General features: G+C 34.2%; 1 protein-coding gene and 1 long non-coding RNA gene across 5 annotated transcripts in view; one reads left to right on the top strand and one right to left on the bottom strand.

Annotated features, from left to right (window-relative positions):
* man1a1 (mannosidase, alpha, class 1A, member 1) overlaps window positions 1-21,577 on the top strand; it is a 217,232-nt gene that overhangs the window by 53,755 nt on the left and 141,900 nt on the right. The window lies entirely within an intron of this gene.
* On the bottom strand, window positions 17,723-21,190 carry LOC137488682 (uncharacterized). 4 transcript variants are annotated; one of them, XR_012396030.1, is made up of 8 exons: window positions 21,146-21,190; window positions 20,512-20,584; window positions 19,500-19,557; window positions 19,317-19,410; window positions 19,036-19,193; window positions 18,845-18,940; window positions 18,541-18,670; window positions 17,723-17,876 (listed from the first exon to the last, which is right to left on the bottom strand). It is a non-coding gene; the product is annotated as an uncharacterized lncRNA (long non-coding RNA). The 4 variants fall into 4 exon arrangements; XR_011007846.2 differs by lacking the exon at window positions 20,512-20,584 and having other exon boundaries at window positions 18,553-18,670; XR_011007845.2 differs by lacking the exon at window positions 20,512-20,584.

Consider the following 21,577-nt stretch of genomic DNA (forward strand, 5'->3'; position numbering starts at 1 on the left):
ACTCAGACCAGCCTTTCCAGCACCAAAACCCATGTGCAAATCATTTTTTCCCTCTATTCAAATGCTTGTTTTGAGCAGATCATCTTGACCGTGCAAAAATTCAATGAAGCTCTACGTTTTTGTGACTGATTTACTGAGTTCCTACGGGTCATGGAATTTCTGGAATATCATGGAATTTCAAATGGTCTGTTCCAATGGTCTGAAATGCTATGACTAGGCCCATCATTAATTGTGTTTATTTACTTCAGTGAATGTGTGTAAATCTATATTTATTCAGTTTTTAAATTAATTACAGTATTATTATGACTAATGTGAAAATGTTTATCTGATTTATGTACAATGCAGTTTGTACGGTAATATTTTCTGTCTTTTAGTAGATATATTAGATGAGAGACTTGCTTTGTTTAACAAATAAAGTGATTATAATTGGATTTGCATTTTAAACATTAAATAAAAGTAAAAAATATATTATTTTTTATTTCACTTATTAAGCTTTTAGTTATGATACTCCCAAAATAATTCTGCAGAAATCCGGAGATTTTTACGAAAATTCTCCGCAGAAATAGCAAAAAACATTCCGTCTGGCCCTAGCTATGACTCTTTCAACACCCTTTAGAGGTGTCTACAGTATATTGCTGAGCAATGTGTATAACACAATGCGGAAACTTGTGCGAAAATATAATTGGTTGAATTGTAGAAATGCTGCATTAAGATCATGTGGGGGGGTCAACTCAAGATTACAATCTTTTTTTTTTGATTGACCATGCAGCCCTAATTCCAGACATTGAAATTCAGAGATTTTTATATGCATTTTTTTCTCCAAGTCATAGATTATCATGGATTTTTGTTTGTCGCTTTAAGTTTTAGTTTCCATTCATTATAAATTTTTATTTATTTATTTATTTGTGTATTTATTTATTTATTTATTTATTTATTTATTTATTTATTTATTTATTTATTTATTTATTTATTATTTATTTATTTATTTATTTATTGCGACTCTTAGGAAGCTGGTTGAAGCACATTTCTGAATTTTCAATGCCAATCGTAGCCAGTCGTAATGATGATGATCCTTTATTTGTCACAACACTGTTACATGCAGTGAAATTGGACCCCTTCGACCATACAAAAACATCACACATTTCAGGGGAAGACAGGTAACAGTTTATTTTTGTCAGTTTTGACTTTCCACAACCAGCACAGAGCCTCTGGGATTGGAGAGAGGCTCAATTGACAATTTTTACATATGTCAAATGCAGTCACCAGTCTATACCTGTTATTGACTAACATGTGTGGATAATATAACTTTTAGGAGCTTCAAAATGACCACTTGCTAAAAATTTGACAAAAGAAACACTAAATGCAGCATGTTAAACTACAATCAAGTTATCAATATGGAAAAGGGGGCACTTTGCAGCCAAATAAGCTGTACATACCTCTGATTATTTTCATAATCTGATGTAAGTTGTCAATTTTCTTTTTCTCATAGTGGCTATTACAGTGCTGTAAAATGATTTTCAAGCTAAAGCCATTGCAACAATGTGCAAAGCACAACATTGTCTTGTTTGTCCTTTGATTATAGGTCATGGGAATTCAGCTTTTAGTCAACTAAAATCATGGAAATTCAAATTTGGCTTAGATTGGTAACCCTGCATATATTTGGTTTAATAATAAAGTGCACTCTAACACATACACAAGCCCTTACTGGAAGTCATTTAACTTAACAATCACCTAACATTGCTTTTTGACCAGCCCGTTTGGCACCAAAAACAATGCTATGTCAAGTAATTATTGTTCTCTATGCTGATAATTATTAAATTGCTGCTGTTCAAGTGGCTGATTAAAATATTGGATTAAAATATTGTATACTTTAACACGCAACAAAAGATCTTACTGGAAGTCTGGAGTAGTCAAAAAAAGCAGTCACTTTACAACCCACAGGGCTTTTAGCTTACAGAAAAAAAAATCAGGCTGCAGTCAAGCCATATGGAAGTGCTTAGTCAAGACATTATGTTCGCTTGTGTGAACCGGACGTGTGAAATTGTTGCCACGTGTTGGTTTAGATGTATTCTGTGCAATGCCGCATACACGGGGACGAGCTGTGCAAAGGTCTTTCTTTCATTCCTTTGACCTCACTTGCATTAAGTGCATTAAATCTTGTGCAGTATACGGAACATTTCTGATGAATTGTGTTTAACAAACCATGAAAAAAATCATTAGGCCTGTGGAATCGGTGGATTAGAGAGAGAGTTTGAATATTTCACACAGTCTAGGTTGTTTAAGATCATATTAGTAGTCGAGGATGGAAGCGAGGAGAATGCAGTAAAAGAGAAAAGGGGTGTCAATGATTAATTGATATGAAGCAATTACAGTGATTTCTCTAAAGAAATGTTCAATGGATTGGCACCTTTTGAAATAAGGCTTTAATGTACCAAGGATACATTTGATTGAGAAAAATGCAGTAAAAACTATTTAGTATTTATTAAAATAATTGTTTTAATATATAGTTACACAGTATCACTTTATGATTCAGAATTAATTAATCTCTTATAATCCAATACAATAATAATAAAAATATATTTAATTTTAATCTTTATATAGAATATTACAGTGCTTCCCACACATAGGGCCCTATCATACACCCGGACAATAAGGCGCAAGATGTGTTTGCCCTGATGTGAGATGAGACTCTGATTGGTTTATTCTCAAAACGTGCTCATAACTCATTAAGAGAAAACGCACAACCCTGTTAGACCATGTGCCGCGGCGCAAAACATATTTTTTCGTTTTTAAAATAGCAAAAGTGTATACAGACACCTTAATGATTTTTTGCCACGCGCTTTAAACTTTGTGCCTAGATCGTTAAAAAATAGCCCATAGACTTTACTTGAGTAGGCCACCTAAACAGCAAATGGGTGGAATTTATGCTGCATTTTCTAAAGTAAATCATAAAGTCTGTAATTAGCTTTTTGCTTGTACGGTGGCTCAGAACTGTCAGAACACCTCAACTGTCAAAACACCAGCTACACCTCTCAGTTTTTTCTTTTTCGTTTTATTTAAAATATATTTATTTTACTTGTTAATTAAATCCCATATTGTTATTTAACAATTTTTTTATATAACAGTCAAGTTGCATGTTAATTTGCTATACGAAGAAAAGGAAATTTATTTGTTGGCATGCTGATTTATGTGAATTCATGAATATATCTATAGAATCACCTTGTAATTTTGATGATTGCCCTTTTTGCTTTGAGCAGATAATTCAAAGATTTGTTTATGATGTAAAAAAAAAAAAGAAGTTGTTTACTATATAAAAATATAACATTTTGAAATGTTTATATTTATCGGCCTCTCCTATATATATATATATATATATATATATATATATATATATATATATATATATATATATATATATATATATATATATGTAGTATATCTATAGTATATATCGGTTATCGGCCTTCGAATCTTAAGAGTTATCGGTTATCGATAACGGCCAAAAAATACAAATCGGTGCATCCCCATATTTATGTGCTGTGGGTGAAAGGTCTGTTTTAATGGAACTTCCACCACAAGTATATTTCAAACCTGAAGGAAGCACTGTAATTAATTATTAATGACTCACCCAGATATCATTCCAATCCCACACCAAGAACGTTGAACACAAATGAAGACATTTTTGAGTGAACTCGAGAAATATTTGACCTTAATAGACAGCATAGGCTGTGAGATGTTCAGGAAAGGAAACCACTGTAAAACATTTGACTTTAGTGGTCCAAATGTAATAATTTAAATTGCGAAGAAATGTTGTGCACCAAAAGACCCCCAATGTCATCTTTTCCATGTCATGGTGTGGATTTACTATGGACAATACAATATATTGAGGGTCAGCATCAAGATATGAAAGCATCATATTGGTCATAGTAAAAGCGCACCCACACCTGAAATGGAAGACATTTACAAACAAAGTTTTTCTGGTGTATAAAAGTGTTCTTGGAGCTTCATATGATTACAGTTAAATCACTGAAGGTTTATTTTCTGGACTGGACTGGACAGTTTTCATCTAAAATATCTTCATTTGAGATTCAAAGATGAATAAAGGTCTCCGGTATTTGGAACGACATGATGGTGAATAATTAGTAACACAATTTGTATTTGCTGGGGTTGACTAACCCTTTAAAAGTTGTTCCAAAAGAATTAGAAATTGACCTCAATAGAGATTTCCAAGTGTTTGTATGTCACGTAGCTGAATACTGGCCATTCTGTTCCATATGCCAATCATTTGAGCACAGCGCAGGAGCAGATTCTCCAGACTGGATCTCTGTGTAAGAAACCAGCAGGGTCTGAGACAAAAGCCTTGGCTAATGAAGCCGCTCAGGTACAGTATGAACCGTCTACAGTTCCCAAATGTGTGCGCTTGTCACTCACGACCACTTCCTCTAATAAAACGCACAGGGAAAAGGCCTTCTCTCCTCCAGTCTTTTTCTCCACGGTGCCCAGCAATCTGATTGTGATTTGGAAATAATCATTTCCCAACAGTGAAATGAAACTGTTCTGTGATGGTCCCTGACATGAAATGTGCAATTAAAAAAAAAATCACAGTCTTTGAAAGTGCAGAAGAGCATAGATAACGGGGAAGGAGGAGGAAGAACATGTCAGTCCGGCTCCAAGCCCTTGTGTGCTCATTTAGCACAGTGGCTGCTGAACCATGATGTTCTGTCAGAATATAGCCGTACTAGTATTAATGACCCAACAAAAGCTGTATGCTTAGCGGAGTGTTTGAGGCGCAGGTCAGAAGCCGAATAAAAAGTGGGTAGCAGAGGTGCTGAGACTTTGACTCGTAGAACGAACATCCAAATTTAAATTCATACGGTCTAGAAGAAGAGCTTTGCTTTATTATTATTATTATTATTATTATTATTATTATTATTATTATTATTATTATTATTATTTATTAATATTATTTTTATTTATATTTTATTAACACTTTTATTATTATTATTATTATTATTTTCCAGTGAAGGGTTGCATCTGGAAGGGCAGTCGCTGCGTAAGACATATGCTGGATAAGTTGGCAGTTCATTCCGCTGTGGTTACCCTTGATTAATAAAGGGACTAAGCCGAAGGGAAAATGAATGAATTATTATTATTATTATTTTTATTATTATTATTATTCACCCACTTAAAAAATTCTGGTCAGGTATGCAACTAAGACCTCTAGCATTTGATTAGCGATAAAATACATAATTTTTATGATTATAAATTTTATGTTTTAAGTTATAAAAATGATTAATTCTATTATTATTAATTATATTATTATAATAATTGAGTTTTAAAATTATCAAATAAAAAAAAAAATGTTATAGGTGTGTTTTCAGAACCAACCAATCAGAGTCCCATCTCCCATTTCCTTTAAGAGTCAGTTGCGTCGCTCCATGGTACATTTGGTATTTACATGGCGGACTTTTCCACATGGTGGAAAAACTAAATGCTTCACGAGCGAGAAAACAGTTACAGAGCAAATGCAGTGCGAGAAGGAGAGAATGAGCCTCCTCATTCTTTACTTTCACTTTCGCTCTCTTTGGATAAGGAAACGTGTTGTACGCAAAATAGTAATTTTTGTAATATTTTTTTTCCTTTAATTCTTTTTCATATGTAAACATATTTGCGTATTGCTGTAAATCCTGCATATGTTTTAAGAAATGTGTAAGGGAGGCGCACAACTAACGCACTCTGTGCTGGAGTTTATACCTTCTCTCAGCTGGTCTATTGTGTGGTCTGTTTTAGTTCCTCAAAGTAGCAACGCGCTAGCATTGCACCTTAACGCACCTCTTATCTAGACCAGAACACCCATGAGTCCACAAAGTGATACCAAGGGATTTGCTATTTAAACAATGTGGTGGAAAACTGGAAAATTATGGACTGAAAATAGCAACACGTCATGACAAGCAAGCAGATCTCATGTAACATTTGTGAGAAATGCTACAGTGAGAACTTTCCCAATGATTATTTGATGTATTTGTTGTTGAGCTAATTTAAGCATTTTAATGAGTCACATAAAGTTCACGCACACACAAAGACGCACAGTGTGCGCGTTTATTTTTGCACTGTTTTTGCACGGCAAATGTTAGAGGATACAGGTTAATATCCACTGCTGTATGAATATTCGTTATGTAATGTACAATATAAACCTGACTTAACATACACAAACCAGGATTGAAGCATCTTTTTGATTGTACTGACATGCAGCTGTGGTGATAAAGTAAAGACAATGAAATGCACTGTTTTACAAACATTTGAACTCATTCTTGATCACATTTGATGATGCACTGAGAGCTGAACAGATCTTTTAATCCCAGTTGCTTCGTACACATACCGTCTTGTTTATATGATCATACGTGTTACTATGGAGACATGATAATACGCGGCTCAATCAAATCGATGGGCAGGGAAACTGCACTCCTATGTCATGTACAGGTGGGCCTCAATATGGGAGGGATTTGGATCCTATTTTAACGTCAGGAAATGTAAAAAGAAAAAAAAAAAAAAAAAAAGAGATTATTGTCTTTATATAACCCCAGTATGGTGGTGGAAACACTATACATGCACACAGTTCTGTCCCAACAAGATGATTTTCATTATAGGTGCCCTTTAATGCACATGCATTAGTAAATAGACAGAACTACTATGAAAAAGACAGTTGACTCTATTAATCTAAAAGACAAGACCGCAGCTGCCATATTGCTAGTCACTATTTCTCCCATTCAGTTTATACAAGCAAACCATCTCTTTTCTCTATAATTTTAACGTAAGCCTCATAAAACAACACGGAACAAGTTACAATCTGCTAGTTCTCGTAAAAATCAACCCCTGAGACATGAAAGATCCCATAGTTGAAGAATCGCCCATCTGCTTGAAGAGGGTGATTTCAAGTTAATGATTTCAGTGTTTGTGCGTGTGTTTTTTTTTCTTCTGCCAAACACAAATTGGAGCATCTTTGGTACTAAATGGCTTGGTGCTTTCAGGATGCAGCAGACAGCTGTGTTGTTCTGGTTTTTGCTTATTCGGACTTGAATAGAGCCAATGGCTGAGTATCCCCACAACCATTTTGCCAGAATTATGAGCTGGTTTTGATGGACATTAGCTTTTGTGTGTTTGTGTGTGTGTGTGTGTGTGTGTGTGTGTGTGTGTGTGTGTGTGTGTGTGTGTGTGTGTGTGTGTGTGTGTGTGTGTGTGTTTGTTTGTTGCCTGAAGCCCATGGTCCAGTGTCACAGCAGGCTTTAGTTCCTGCTGCTCAGAGATGTGCTCACAAAACGGCTTCTCACTGAGCAAAACAAGTCTTCATGTTTCGGTCTGTAATCACCAGCCTAATCTCATTTTTGAAGTGATGTGTTTTGCTTTAGAAGAGCTGAATAGAGATTGTGTCAGTCCTCGGAGTTCACTGATACAGTCTGTTTATATATTTTGCTCATTACAACAGTGTCACTAGAGGAGGTAATGCTTTACTGTTTGTATTCTGCAGTGACTGTCTGCTGATTCTACAACCCTGCGGCAAATCTATTTATTATTATTAGTATTATTGTTTTTAGCTGAGTTGGGAGCTCACAGTCTGCATTCTGAGGACATTATGAAATATAAATGGACTACAATATTTCTATAATGCTTTTCTCAGTGATTGTATGCACAAACAATTGAACAGCACAATTAATTTATGAATAGTTTGTGAGCATTGTTGATGGTGAGTTTTGCACAGGTGAGTGGGCTTAATAAATCATCTGTAAGACACGCATACTCTCCTCTTCAGATGCTCAAAAAGAGGTAGAAGTTATTGTATAACAATGGTTTGTTCTGTAGACTAACAAAAAATATAGTTTAAAGTGGCTAATAATTTTGACTTTAAAATAGTAAAAAAAAAAAAGAGAACTGCTTTTATTCTAGCTGAAATCAAACAAATAAGACTTTCTCCAGAAAAAAAAAAAAAAAATATATATATATATATATATATATATATATATATATATATATATATATATATATATATATATATATATATATATATATATATAATTTTAAAAAATAAAAGGCGGGCTTAAAATTCTGACTTAAACTATATATATATATATATATATATATGACCACTTTACCAATTTTCAACATTCAGAAGTATAAAAAAAAGTATCTTTAGAATATTATAAAAATATAAATTAATAAAATATTTGTAAATATTTACTAATAGTTTGATATTAATGAATGTTTAATATTTAAATACCATTTCAGTGCCGTTGGAGTTTGAGTAGGTTTTAAATTAGCGCCACACTTTCCACCTAACTCTGTCTTGTGTTTGATTTATTTTTATATGTCCACCATGGGCTCAAAAGTCATTTCTTTAAATAATAATAAAAAAAATGTCCTGCCAAATCATTTTCTTTGAATTACTGTCCAGTGTCCGCCCGCCCAGAATAAACATGTAGGATTGTACCACCTTGCAGATGCTGCCAATGTCAGTTCCCTGCCAAACAGCTTTGGAGGTCGACCTTCATTTCGATAAAACCGCTTCCAGGAGCTTCTCTTGTGGTAATGGCTTTCTTTCCGATCCCAAATGAGTGACCATCTGTTATACAGGACGTGCTGAGATGAGCTTCAACACGTGATGCTATCGTCAAATGTTGGTGTTTGGTTCTTGTTTGTTTGGTATCTGCTTTAGAATAGCCAGTTGTTGGACTCATTGATTAATCCATAACATGCACTGGGGTGCAAGATGGATCAATGCGGGATTGTGCTTTCGACATTGGATTGTTATCATATTGGATCCACAGCCGCCTTAAAGGGCTAGAATGCTGATAAGATTGAGTTTTTACTGAAAGACAAGCAGGCTGGTATTCAATCACCTATAACCTGAGGTTGCAACATGCTCTTGTCAGGTTCAGCAAGGATTCATGATGGTGAAATGCCTGCGTTGGGCAGTAGCGTTGCTACAAGTAGTTACACTACTAGCTTGACTACATTTCTCAGAAGCATGGCAGAAGCGTCGCTACTTTCTAAATCAAATAGCTTTTCAGTAGTGAAGCTATTTTATTAGTCAAATAGCGCAGTAGTGTCCACACAAGCTACATTTACTGATCGCGGATCAGTAAGTGACGGCACTGACATTCATGGAGCTGTGAGGCTGGTGTCTAGATGGTGAAAGTAAATCCATATGATGGCAAGAATAAGAATTTCTTCTTCTTCCTGTTTTATGGTGTTGAACAACAAAGTTTTTGGTGCGTTACTGCCACCTCTGGTTGACTACGTCGCCAACCGAAACTTGCTTGATGGAAAGATGACTGAGGGAGAGGAGTTATTTCTAAAGCAGGATTCCTCGTGACCGTACCTCGAGAATTTTATGTTAAGATGCAACAACTTAGTTTCTGATGCTGTGCTCAAAAAATACTTTAGTGTGTGTGTATATATATATATATATATATATATATATATATATATATATATATATATATATATATTAGTCACATATGGTTGCAGGGTTGGCTCTTTGGAACAAGTCCTCCATTTAGACTTGTCCATGTGATAACGACTCTGTTTTACACGTTCTGGCCGGCCTGTCGTCTGGGCCTGTCACCCTCATACACTTATACTCTACGGACAAATTAAAAATTAGTCCATAGTGTATGTGTGTGTGTGTGTATGTTTCCCAGAGATGGGTTGCAGCTGGAAGGGCATCCGCTGCGTAAAAACCTGCTGGATAAGTTGGTGGTTTATTCCGCTGTGGCGACCCTGGATTAATAAAGGGACTAAGCCGACAAGAAAATGAATGAATGAATATACACTCACACACATTTCCCTTTACTATAAATTACTATAGTATTTTATATATGTAAAAATGTTTTTTTTTTTGTTTTAGCTGTTATATAGTATAATTTGTTTCTGTTTAGTACAGTATATTATTTATAGTAAATAACTGAATAATTATTCCTCATAAGTTACATTGACTGTTTTATTGATCACTAAGATATAATTACATTGTATTTAAGTTGTTTCGATTTAAAAATGAAAATTGTAAAAATAGCTAAGATGTAGCTAAGCTACTTTAGCCATGTAGCTTTTAGCTTAGCTTGCTACATTAACCAGGGGTTAGCTTTTTGTGTAGTTAAGCTACATTTTGCTTTATCAGGACATTAAATGCCTTTTTTTGTAATTTAATTGCAGAATTAGAATCGATAAGGTCAATGTTGTGTTTAAAGTCTGCATGAACTGAAAGCTGCAACCATTTTTTTTGTATTGTTGACAGTTTCTAGAGAAACAGTATATTAAAAAAAAAAAAAAAAAAAAACAGTGGGCATGTCTTGTTTTTTTAAACTGCAAGCTGATTGTATATAGTAAAGTAGGCATATCAGAGCATCTCTGAATGCACAACATGACCAACCTTGAGGCAGATGGGCTACAGCAGGGGTCACCAACCTTTTGGAAACTGAGAGCTACTTTTTGGGCACCGATTAGTGTGAAGGGCTACCAGTTATTAAAAAACACATTTTCTTAATTTACTTTTAATTATATGTTATTTTTAATAATTAATAAAATTCATCTATGTGAAGACATTGATCATGTTAATGATTTCTCACAGTATTTGTCAACAATGATTTAACAAGTTTTATAAATATCAATGTGCAACACTTCATATGTCTGAAATTGTTTTTAAAGTTTTTTTTTTTAAATTTATAACTTAAAGTCATTTTCAAATTTACACCAATGCAAGTGTGATTTAAAAAGAATACCTATAAAAATATTAGATACAGCTTACTCATATGTGGTGCAATGGTGAGCTATTTTTAGAACAGGCCCGCGGGCAACTCATGTGAACCTGGCGGGCTACCTGGTGCCCACGGGCACCATGTTGGTGACCCCATGGGCTACAGCAACAGAAGACCACAATGGTGCACCCTTGTCAGCTAAGGACAGGAAACTAAGGCTACAATTCGCACAGGCTCACCGAAATTGGACAATAGAATATTGGAAAAACGTTGCTTGGTCTGATGAGTCTGGATTTCTGCTGCGACATTCGGATTGTAGGGTCAGAGTTTGGCGTCAACAACATAAAAAGCATGGATCCTTCCTTGTATCAACGCTTTAGGCTGGTGGTGATGGTGTAATCGTATGGGGGATATTTTCTTGCCACTCTTTCAATTCAACAGAGCACCTTTGGGATGTGGTGGAACGGGAGATTCGCATCATGGATTTGCAGCTGACAAATCTGCAGCAACTGCTTGATGCTATCATGTCAATATGGACCAAAATCTCTGAGGAATATTTTCAGTACCTTGTTGAATCTATGCCACACAGGATTAAGGCAGTTCTGAATGCAAAAGGGGGTCCAAACGGTACCAGTAAGGTGTGCCTAATATAGTGGCCAGTGTTAAGTGTAGTTTACTTAAGGGATTTTTTTCCCTTCACACAAAGTTTTCACTTCAATTCAGTTATTTTAACTTGCGTGAGAGAAGTGATTTAGGATAATTTCACGGGAAATGTGACGCCCATTCTGCGTCATTCGCAACACGCAACAATAATTCACCTGTCTCTGGGGATTTGCATTGACTTTGTATGTAATTTGCTCATGTGAATACTTAATTCCGCATTCGGTGTGAACCCAGCATTACTTTCAGCAGACCATAATTAACCCCAAAAATTTGAGATGAGCCTTTCTACTGCAATGTATGGACAGAATAGAAAATATTAAGATAACATAATCTGGAAAATTAAAACACAGTATAATCCTTACACATTCTTAATATTTAAAATGTTTTGCTTTTGTTCATATGAATGGAAAGCTCCCAATATGGAAGTGCAACCATTCATTTGAAACTCAGCAGTCACCTGTGGGAAAAGCTGGATGGGGTACAGCTTTTGGGATGTGGATTTCTAACCGAGGGCAATGTTGGAAAGCATCACAGCAAGGTGATTTATGACCTTCTCACACTTCCTCACTGGGGTTTGAGTCCTCAAGGGCTTGCTAAAAGACACCACAGTGCACAAATATGCTGTCCTTTCACCTACAGTGCAGTTTTTACCTTGAAGGAGATTATGATTTGCATCTGGTCTGCATTGCATACCCGAATTTGCCTACTGTTTGCATCCACCTTCAGTGTACTGAGGATTGGGTTTAAGGCATATGGAAATTTTCAGCTGAGTGTGAGCTGCAAAGACTGCTGCAGATACACTAATGTGGTCATATATGTTCTGATTCTAATAAGTTCTCATTATTCACATAACTGGTATGTAATGTCACAGCTTTACAAAGGTGGGTAGTTGAAAAACAGCCAAATTAATTAATAGTACATAGCAACAGTTTATACCCTGAATTATTTGTACTTTTTCTCTACTTTTATTATATTATTGGTATTATTTATACTCTTTCCTTACTGTTGCATACCTGCTTTGGTGCCTTTTCATTGTAAATGAGAATTGGTTCTCAATTGACTTGGTTAAAGGTTGTTATATTGTTAAATTCTGATATGTTTAAACATAAAAAATGATATATATATATTTATTTATTTATATTGTTATATATATATTGTTCTCTTCCATAGTATATTTGGCTTGAATTGACTGATATTTAAAAATATCTGCAAAGAATAGAATAAGTTGGAAAGAATTTATCATTTTATATAGATTGGGATGATTCCATAGGAGTGATAATCTGCATAAATGCACACCCTACTCTAATTTTCTGTCTTCAGTTAATAGTCTAGGATTTCCACCACAACGCATCTAATCTAGGTTTGTTTTCCTATTTTTAACAATGCATAGACCAATTACCAACGTACATCACACCTGATGTCACAAAGGTCCCCGCTTGCAAAAATGACAGGCTGCAATAGTAAAGATGTCATGTTGTGCGGCAGGATGCCAAAATCGACTTTAAAACTTAACTTTTACCATACACCACACTGCTTTAATGCTAACTGCAGACGTCTTTGGCTAAAAGAGAGCTGAATAAAGTGACGACCTAATTAGAAATGCTCGACTTTACAGGTCTTGTGTTATAACAGGTAAGTTTATGATATGCTGAATCATTCGCATCACTCTTTTTTTGATTGCAGAAATGATTTCAGCAAAAACAGTTACATATGGTTAATTAAACTGAATGCTAAGAATGAAACGAGAAAATGTAACTTATTATGGTAAAGTTGGTTTTATATTCACATATTTATTCAGTGACAACTTGTGACGCACGCTCTATATTGTTTACCACAGCACTTTGAATATTCGCTCTTAAATAACCTGCTAGTGAGACTTGAAAACAACATTAACACTGTTTGTTTGACTGTGAACAGTCTTGTACTTGATAGTCATTGGCTGCTAATATGATTTCGCTATTTAGAGTTTGCAAATGATACTTTTATAAAATTATATTATTAGGGAGGAAGTCCGAATGTAAAACCAACTTTGTGCAAGTTCACATACCTTGCCGTACAGGTGCATTTACTTGTTGGTGATTAATTACCCAGGCCTTGTACAACTCCGTCTTCTTGTCTTTGGCAAAGCAGAATCTCGGTTTTTACCCCTGCATAGTGTTGAATCTGGTTATCATGGACCATTATTTCTTGCACATGACCACACAGAACAATATTGCTGGCATCCAAAGGCTTGTAGACTTTTAACTTCTCTCTTGTAAAATGTCTTGTAGCTTCGATGAGGTTGTACTGTATATTTGGGGCTGGATGCTTGGCCATTTCACCTTATCCAATATCCAATGGGTGGATACTATCGCAAATGGACCTGTCAGATGAACGCCGCTCACTTTAACGTTAATTTTGCAGAATAACTGTGCTTATCACTGGATGACGAGCTGTTATAATATGCTATAAAAGCATTATGTAAATAATATATATATCTTATTTATATAATAATAATATATAATAATATGTAATCAATATATCTTATTTCTAAGACAACAACAAACTCTGTACCGCATCAGATGTCATCCTCTCGATGTAAATGCAAGCGCTCCCGGTTTCTTTCTACCACTTCCCTGCACGCGCATCCTGAATGTTTACAAACATGGTAATTGGTCTATAGCCTACAACAGTAACCTGTGAATTATTTTTTTTATTTATGGAGCAACATTGTGGGTAGGATAATGAGAATACCAAAGTAGTTAAAGTTAAATAGGCAGCGGCAGACCGTAAAACTACAACTTTAGTTGGGGCGATTTACCAGTGTGAAGACTGTTTTGCTTAACCAAACAAAAAAAGAATGGGCACATTTTTATGATGTTTTGTTCTTTCAGCACATCCTATTTGCTCTTCCTGTTTTGCTTGACACCTGGGGCATGCTCAAGCTTTAACTGGTGCACAATGTTTTGCTATGGTTTCTGGGTTGAATGACATGTTTGCCAAAACAGTGTTTAACAGGGCATGAGATACAATCCAATCAGCAGTAACATGTATATGAACAACACAGTATTGAAGAGACAGCTCACACAATTCAATTCAATTCAAGTTTATTTGTGTAGTGCTTTTCACAATAACTATTGTTTCAAAGCAGCTTTACAGAAGGTGCACATTATTAAATAACACTGATGCAACGGATGATTTTGTCATTAGCCTAACAGTGAAAATTATTTAACCCAATATAGACTACTCTGAAACTGTGAATATTTCTCTTTAACTTTATTTAATTAATATTTTATTTGACAGACTTTGTTTTGATGCTGGGTGTCACGATGGCACAGCAGGTAGCATGATCGCCTCTTAGCATTTCGAGCAGTTCGAGGCCCGGCTGGGTCAGTTGGCATTTCTTGTGTTGTGTTTGGATGTTTTCACTGTGTTTGCATGGGTTTTCTCTAGGTGCTCTGGTTTCCCACACAGTCCAAATACATGTTCTATAAGTGAATTGAATAAGCTAAAATTAGGTGTACTGTATGTGTGTTTGAGGTGTTTCCCAGTGATGGGTTGCAGCTGGAAGGGCATCCACTGCATAAAACATATGCTGGATAAGTTGGCTGTTCATTCTGCTGCGGCGACCCCTGATTAATAAAGGGACTAAGCCGAAAAGAAAATGAATGAATGAATGAATGAATAAATGTTTTAATGCTGAAGCATATAAGCAGACCATTTTTTGAACTTCACCTCAAATTCTTTCTCCTTTTTTATTTTGTAGAAACCTGACCAACAAAAATACATTAAAATGAAGATACAAATTATAGCAAACAAAATTCATTCCAAAAAGATAAAACCTAGATGAACAATGAACAGGACATTAAATGGTTTTGGATTTAATTAATGTTCCACTGTAATTGTTGTATCACAAACCTCTCATATAATTGCTACATGATTATTAATATAAATCATAATTTTAAAGATTATGTCTTAAGCATCTGATTTTTCCTCAATGCCAATGTGCTTTAATTTTGTCCATCTCACTCATGGCGAGATTTGGCGAAGGAGAGTTTAATAAGTCAAACTGCCCTCAGACAGTTTAGTTTGTTTGTTGTTTAGTTAGTCTGCATCAAACCTTCAAGAAAATATCATGCTTTTCTAAAAGGCCGTTTATTTTGCCAACAATGACGGTTGATAGTGTAATAGTCTATTATAGATTTAAAAGAACAATCTTAATATAAAAAAAAAACAACAAAAAAAAAACAAGCTGGACCACAACAGATCATAACAATGTCGTAAGGAATGCTCAAATAATGTAACATAGTATACAGCAAGCATCATGTTTTTAGTTAGATTGGGTCATGTCATGTATAGTAGCTCTATAGGTCTGTTAATTTTACTAAACAAGATATTTTTTTGAGCTTATCACCAGAACTATACACTGTAAAACACATAAAAAGTCAAGATAACTCAAACATTTAAAAGAAACCAATTTCAACAAACCATTTAAGTTCAAAAACTAATCCTAACGAGTACTGTGAACTTAATCCACTTGAGTAAACAAAGCAATTTGAGCACAGTAAAACCTAATAAATGAGGAGAACTAAATTCAACTGAGTACTGTAAAACCCAATAAGTTAAGACAACTCAAACCGTTTGAGGAAACCGATTGCTACTAACCATTTGAGTTAAAAAACTAATCTATATGAGTACTGTGAACTTGCTGCATTCAAGTTGAAGTAATGAGGCATTTAATTAACTCATAACCTTCAACACTGAGTTCAAAACTCAAATGAGTAGAATTGACTTTCATTTCATTTGATGAAGTTGACTGTTGGGTTTTACAGTATAGAAACTATAGAAAATAGTATCGCATTGGAACTGTATCGGTCGATACTCAGAATTTTGGTATTGAGATCAGATCAGTTTTTAAAAAATGGTATCGTGTATCCCTTATCAATCATTCTGTGATTACTGTATATTTAATAAGAGAAGAAAAAGAAAAGCATGGAAAACTGTGGCTTTGTGTGGATGTAGCCTTAAACTCAACAGACAGTCATTTCTCATGTTTCCTGCTGATCATTTCTTGAAAGTGAGATCTATGCTTTTTATTTAAAAAAAGCCAGAATTGATAAAGTAAATATACCAGACATTCATATTTTTCCTCCACACTGTAATCCCGAATAAGTTGACAAAACTCAAAAAATTTGAGGTAATCAGTTACGTCAAATTTTTTAAGTTATGAAATTATCTATTTTAAGTAAACAGAAACATTAAGTTTTGAGTTTGTTGTACTCATGCAAGACACTTCACCTAACTTAAAATACCCAAGTTACTCAGCTTATACGTTTTAATTGCAATTAACTTAATTGTTTTAATTTTCCAAACTTTAAATACTTAGTCACCCAGCTCATACATTTTAATACCAATTAACTTAATTGTTTTAATTTTTCCAAACTTTAAATACTTAGTCACCCAGCTCATACATTTTAATACCAATTAACTTAATTGTTTTAATTTTTCCAAACTTTAAATACTTAGTCACCCAGCTCATACATTTTAATACCAATTAACTTAATTGCTTAAATTTCTTTCAACTTTAAATACTTAAATCACCCAGCTCATACATTTTAATAGCAATTAACTTATTTTTAATTATTTATCTCACCTTTACATACTTAGTCACCCAGCTCATTCATTTTGATAGCATTTTTTAAAATTAACTTCTCCATCGTCAGTTTCACAAATAAAATTAGCCATTATTTTAATCTTTAAACCCCATAAATCTGTCAAAATAAATCTGTAATTTAAAACACACAGAAAATACCATTTTAGACATTTATTGTTAAAGAAAAAATGTCCAGCAGTACTTTCAAATTTGTCTCCTATGCAATTACAAATTTCTTAAAACAATAAAAACTATTAGACATAAAGAGATTGAAAATGAACACTATTCTGAAATTAATAAAAATTACCCACAATGTAAATATGATATCAGACATAAGAGCCTCAAGAAAAAACAACTATAAGTTTGATAAAATTTAATAATACATTAATAAGTGTAAAACTTAGTCTTAAGGCATTCGTTAAAAAAAATAATAAGTACACATTCTGTGAAGTGACTCGTTTAGTGTAAACTACACAGAAACTGTATATATATATATATATATATATATATATATATATATATCGTTGAAGTCAGAATTATTCGCCCCCATTTATTTTTTCCCCCAATTTCTGTTTAACGGAGAGCAGATTATATATATATATATATATATATATATATATATATATATATATATATATATATTGTAGCGAGGCAGAGGGAAAACAGCAACACAGTTGGATAAGTTTACAGACAAGTCCCCGGAGGGTGCTTTATTTACAACGTGAATGGGGTGTAAACGGTGCTCTTCTTTAAGGTGAGGTGCTCTGGTGCTCCGGGAAGTAAGTGAAGGACAGTGAGTAGTCGGATGTGGGATCGTCACGAGCTGGAGTCTGCTGTGGAGAGACAGAGAGACAAGCGTTAGCGCATGGAGTCATTGGGTGAATGAAGCTCATCTTCTCCTTGCGTGGGCTTGGTTTATATGCCTCTCCACTAGATGACGTCCAGCTGTGAACGATCCTGTGTTGATGATGGTCCAGCTGGGTTGAATTAGCGACCAGGGCGACTGATTCTGTCATTTACTTATTCCAAACCTGTTTGAGTTTCTTTCTTCTGTTGAACACTTAAAAGGTTATTTTTGACCAAAAAAAAAAAAAGCTGAGACCTGTAACCACCGATTTCCACAGTATTTGTTTTCCTATTAGAAAGTCAGTGGTTACAGGTTGTCAGCTTTACTTAACTTTTGTGTTCAACAAAAGCAAGAAATTCAAGCAGGTTTGGGACAAGTGAAGAGTTAGTAAATGACAGAATTTTACATTTGGACAAACTATCCCTATATATAATAAAATGCATACTTACCAATTAAAGGTAAATAAATGTTTTGAAGTTACTACCCCAGAGACAGTCTTTATTAAGTTAAAAAAAAAAAAAAAAGCTCTACATCAACTCATTCTTTAAGGTTTCCATGCTACGAGACTTTTTATTTTCCATCATCCATACCAAGCAAAACTTTTTGCACAAGTTCAAAGTCCTTAACTATATATTATGTGAAGAGCATACATTAATCCATACAAGACAAGAAAGGTCTGGAAGTGTGCTGTGGGTGGTGTCCAATTCATTCTTCAGGACAACAGAGACCCTCAGTGAATGCAGGGCCAATAAAGCATCTTCAGTCAGCAGGATTATCAATCTAAAAACATAATTCAAGGATATTAATGTAAGGACAGTATCAAAATGACTGAGCCAATATTATATGATTCATCAACTATTCTTGATTACAAATATGTTATTAAGTAAAAGTTTTCAAAACTTTCATCTTTTCATTAAACATGCCTAATTGTGAAAAGAATGAATGAAGTCTTACCATGGTGTTCCTAAAGAATCTTAAGTCACGCTCACGCAGCAAGACCAAAAGACCTCTGATAACAGTAGTCCGTCATGAACTGACATCATTCAGTTCCTGGAAATCAAGAATCAATTTTTTAAAAATTAAAAAAATAATAATAATTCAAATTATATTTTAATGTATACTTTAACACGTGACCCCAAACATACCTGCTCATCATAAACCTTTAAAAGATTAGCCAGGGTATCTGCTGTCTTGCCAGTTTTGGATGCTGTTTGCCTTAAAATTGTCATCAAATTAAATAGGTGGTGGTCCAGTTTTGCAAAGAATTTGTGGGGAAAATTCTCATTTGTAACATGTTGGTACTCTGCAAACAGCAAAAAGAAACAAGAGAGAATTTCATAAAACAAACCCACACCACAAAATATACAATTCTAGAAAAAATGTATTAATATTATTATTATGTTTCATTTACTTATCTATTTTTTACCTCAGATGAAAATCAGGTGTTGATCAGATGTTGAAATCAGGATTTTCATGTTGTAAACTGAACTCAAGGTCTAGCTGAAGTTTCACTTTCCTTGCTGCAAAAGTATCATTGATAAATACACTGTAATATTTATTTTATCTGGATATGCCAGTCATAGTAGTACAAAACAAATATTTTACCCACCTTTCACATGCCTCCATTTAAGAACCTATCTGTAGTCAGCAACACCTGACCTTCAATTCTGTATGTACACAAAGTCACAGTGTCATTTAGCTGAGAGTGGAAGTAGTACAATTACATGATGTCTAACGTTAACCTCCAAAACGGTTAGCAATAGAGCTGATTATCATGTTAGTTGCTTTGATTTGATGAACACAGATTTAATTTAAACAGTATTGAAATTTCTAAAACTGAATAGGACGACAAAGAAATTTAAGGCCTGATTTTAAAAGCTAGAAATAACAAAACGTACCTTATTGTCTAATGATGTAAAAATATATAGACTAAAATATTTATATTTTTAAGATATAAATATATTTTAAGCTACAAAATTTGCACATCAGAAAACTGTCTTCTTTACCACGTCTTGAATATTTTGTTTTGTTATTATTTTATTTAATAACATAATTTTGTATTAATGTGTTATAGATATGCATACTTTGTTTTTTAGGCTGTTTATATTCTCTCCAGAGTAGACATTTTAAAAAATAGATTGAAAAAAAAAAACTTTTATCATACCTTTAAAATACATTTGACCTAAATGACATTTAAACTCATTTAACTGATCGCATTAATCAGGTAATCATTGATATGCAGAGATGTCGTCTTAAGCGCGAGGAAATATTAAGTGTTGATCAGTGCTGGTGATTGAGGTAAAGTTAGTTTTATATTTACACATTCAGACTTTCACCTTAATAATATAATTTCAGAAAGGTAATTTTTGCATATTCTTAATGGTGAAATCATATTAGCAGCCAATGACTTTCAAAGTACAACATTGTTCAGTCAAAAAAAATAGTGCATTTAGTTTAATGTTGTTTTCATGTCATACTTGCATGTGATTTCAGAACGAATAGACAAAGTACCATGGTAAACAATATATGGAGCGAGTCACAAGTTGTTACTAAATGAATGTATGAATATAAAACCAACTTTACCTCAATGTGGTAGTGTAAAATGAAGCTCTGCTCTGTACCTGCTCAGGTGAGGAGCGCAGCTTAAATGTTCTCCGTCAGGCTATCCTCATACATGGATCAGCAAGCAACAAGCTGCGTGTGACAGAGTTAAGTTTTGAGACTACGTTTTTGCGCGTCATCAGAAAATACCGTTAAGTGTTTAGGCGGAGATCATTTGAGTTATGATTAACGTTACGTTTCTTGCGCCTTTCGTTTCCGAAGTGCCTACAGATCGCGAAGATAATACCACATTCACAGACTGGATGGAGTTCAGCGCAGCGCCATGACATGCGGTTGTGAGAGCGCGCGTCTCCATGACAACTTCAGCACAGGCTGAGAAAAGGCATACTCGCGCCAAGATTTAAATTTTTTTGAAAAATGTAATCTGCCGATTTTAAATATTTTTGTCTTTATCACACTCTGTTAAAATTCAGAGTTAACACATTACAACTAACGCTAACATTGCACTGATTCTAACTTTTTAAACAGTAATGTTAACGTTAGTTAGCAACAAGTGAGGCTAAATATGTTTTCTGTAATGTACGACATGTAAACGCACCCTGATTAACTCTACATTACATTGAACTGTTACTGTGATTATATTAATTAAAACATACATTTAATATTTCTTGGATTTGTAAATATTTTACTTACTGTAGTGTGAAGCGAGGCCGATCCGCCATCTTGAAAAAAACGAATGAAGCATGAGCACGTACGTGAACCTGGATGACGTCAGACGCAAAATCACTAGGCTGACAGAATTTGAGTTAATGAAACTTTAAAGAGACATTTTGTATAGATTAAACCCAGCAGAATTGTTCACCTTACTTGAAAGATTAAATTTTTTCAAACTCAAAAATAAGAAAAAGTTCTAAATACTCATCAAGGTTAATTAAGATAAACGAATTTTAATGATTTAAGTTAATAGAACTCAACTCAATTAATTAGTTACAGCATTAGGGTTTACAGTGCAGTTTAAAAACGTCTCATTCTTGCACTCCTTTAGTGTTGTACTCTCTGGGGGATTTTTCTTCATTTCAGTGGCTCTCGCAAACTAAAGGCATACGAATGCTCGGCAGGAGGTGT

This window comes from Danio rerio, chromosome 20 (assembly GCF_049306965.1).
Source record: "Danio rerio strain Tuebingen ecotype United States chromosome 20, GRCz12tu, whole genome shotgun sequence".
Taxonomy (NCBI): domain Eukaryota; kingdom Metazoa; phylum Chordata; class Actinopteri; order Cypriniformes; family Danionidae; genus Danio; species Danio rerio.